The sequence below is a fragment of the Pinus tabuliformis genome, chromosome 2_2 (assembly GCF_031772625.1).
Source record: "Pinus tabuliformis cultivar Carrire ecotype Pingquan chromosome 2_2, CPIR1, whole genome shotgun sequence".
Taxonomy (NCBI): Eukaryota; Viridiplantae; Streptophyta; class Pinopsida; order Pinales; family Pinaceae; genus Pinus; species Pinus tabuliformis.
This window is the reverse complement of record NC_142300.1, coordinates 385,290,919-385,293,588: the sequence shown is the minus strand read 5'-3', so window position 1 is coordinate 385,293,588 and position 2,670 is coordinate 385,290,919. Positions and strand designations below refer to the sequence as shown.

General features: G+C 43.4%; 1 pseudogene; it reads left to right on the top strand.

The window, feature by feature from the left end:
* The first annotated feature begins 255 nt into the window (after window positions 1–255).
* Window positions 256–2,011, top strand: LOC149192875 (protein CANDIDATE G PROTEIN-COUPLED RECEPTOR 7 pseudogene; annotated as a pseudogene).
* Window positions 2,012–2,670: the final 659 nt, after the last annotated feature.

Sequence of the window (2,670 nt, the reverse complement as noted above, 5' to 3'; positions counted from 1 at the left end):
GGTGGAGCGATCCTTGATCGATCTGTTGTTGTAGAGTGCAGGTCAGTGTTAAGTCCTATCGAAAGGTGCAGGCCGTGGGTGAGAGCGAATCAATCGGCATCTCCAACCTCATTTTACTGCGATCTGGTGTTTCGTGTCTTGATTGAGCTCTTCGTCATCTGCCATAGATGAGAATCTAGTGTGAATCTGCTTCTGAGGTATGTGTTCGATTAATGGTGGACAAGGCCTCCTGATCTGTCGAAGCGAGCTGCGACTATGAATAAACATGTCTGCAGATCTATTTTGTTGTTTAACCAGACCTGCGACTGTGTTGAGCGAGCTGGACTCGGCTCAACTCATGGGCTTATGAAGATCGTGGTGACCCCATGGACGGAATTCACTGCAAGTTTCGTGGGAGAAGCCGATCTCGGTAGATCTACCTCATCGGTCGTGTTGATATCGCTACTGCCGGTTGTGTGAGTTTGGGAGAAGCACTGATATATATTGTTTTTTTTCATTGAACTCCTGCGAAGGGGTTTTGTTGGTATTTACAGGCCTGAAGTTTAGTGCATGTATTGGATTTGTCGGATATTTATTGAGATTCATCGGATCAGTGCAAGTGAAGAGCAAACCTGTCAGATTTGTGAGAGGAATCGGTGGAGGCAAAGTTTCAACTGTTATTGGTCGAATTGATTCAAGCCTTAGATCTGTGAAGGCATCATCAAGTGTAGAGAGGTAAGTGTGGATCGGCCCACAACATGGATGAGGGCATATCAGTGTGCATTTGACATATGAATCGTGGAGGCTCTGTTTTTGGTGTGAGGATGCATGGGTGGGTTTATTATCGTCAAATCTGAGTTTGCTTGACTTGTGCGTTGAGGATGAGATCTAATTTACTAGTAACATGTTGAGCATCGGACCTGTTTTTGAAGGTTGGAGCTGAGGAAGAGCAGTGGTTGTGGCAATTCATCCCTGAGATCTGGAGCACGATGAAAGCCACTGTGTACTCGAGAGTGGGCTCATCGTACGCCTCTTTACATTCAAGGATTTGGGTAATTTGACTTCCTATAACAAAACCTTCCAAGGTTTCGAGGCAAATCAGTATACTCTGGTCTTTGTCAATTGTATCCCTGATGTTGTGGTTTCAATGGATGTAAAGACTGTTATGTATAATCTCGAGGGATTCGGTGATAGCACCAGGGATTATCTTTCAGCCGGTGAAACCCTTCTGCCGAAGCTCTATTTTACGCTATTTTTGATATATATTGTGCTGGCTGGGGTGTGGATCTACGTGGTTGTTAGAAACCGCCTGACGGCCTACCGGATCCATGTATTTATGGCCACACTCGTCTGCCTGAAAGCCTTTAATCTCATCTGCGAGGCAGAGGACAAGTCTTTCATTAAGAGGACTGGAACAACCCATGGATGGGATGTTCTGTTTTATATTTTCAGTTTTTTGAAGGGAATTATGCTTTTTACACTAATTGTTTTAATTGGCACTGGCTGGTCCTTCTTGAAACCCTATTTGCAAGGCAAGGAGAAGAAAGTTCTCATGGTTGTCATTCCCTTGCAAGTTTTAGCCAACATTGCAACTGTGGTGATCGATGAGACCGGGCCGTATGCCAAGGATTGGCTTGCCTGGAAGCAGATGTTTCTGTTAGTTGACGTGATCTGTTGGTGTGCTGTCTTGTTCCCCATTGTCTGGTCTATAAAGAATCTGCGGCAAGCTGCGCATACTGATGGCAAAGCAGCGGTGAATCTGATGAAGTTGACTCTGTTCAGGCAATATTATATTGTGGTGGTCTGCTATATTTACTTCACTCGCGTTGTAGTTTACGCTCTGATCACCATAACTGCTTATAAGTATGCCTGGACTAGTGTAATGGCTGGAGAATTGGCAACCCTTGCGTTCTACGTGTTCACTGGTTACAAGTTCCGTCCGATTGGGCACAATCCTTATTTTGTGATCGACGATGATGAAGAGGAGGCTGCGTCCCAGACGTTGAAGCTAGAAGACGACTTTGAGTTGTAAGACAGAAGGGGATCTACTGGATCCCTTGGGTTTGTGGATTAGGTATCAGATGATGTTTTTTTAACTTTGCAATATATTGATTAACTGCCATAATTTAAGTGACAGTAGTATGACCAACTATTGTCACAATTTTGATTGTGTGTTGGAACTGGTCATTCCAACACTAAGCAGATTTGCAGGGAATGATGAACACATCACAGTGAAAACGACATCAATTAGAGCTACATCAGATATTGGAGATGATCGAGATCGTGTTGCAGATTGTTAGCAAGCATGAGGCAGTATGCTTGAAAACAGTGAATAGCCTTGATACTGTGAGTAGGGGAAGTGGCATTATGTTGTGATGCCAGGAGAATTGGATATTGAAATGCGATGGAGGATTGGACCGTGGAGTCCTGGATTACGGTTCTTGAAGGGAAAATTGTGTTCTCTTCGTATGGTTGTGTGCCTATGTCTGGATCATCAGTGTTTGAATGCACTGCATTGAGTCCAGGTGAAAAGTTGTCAATTTGTTTCTTTATCAGGAGACCTCTCACAGGTATCGTTGGTGAAAAATGGCTGCTGATTGGAAAATAATCATCTTTGGGAACAGATAGAGAAATTAAATTTGAATAGTTTATGTTGTATTTTCTTGGAATCATGTTTAAATATTGTTGAGT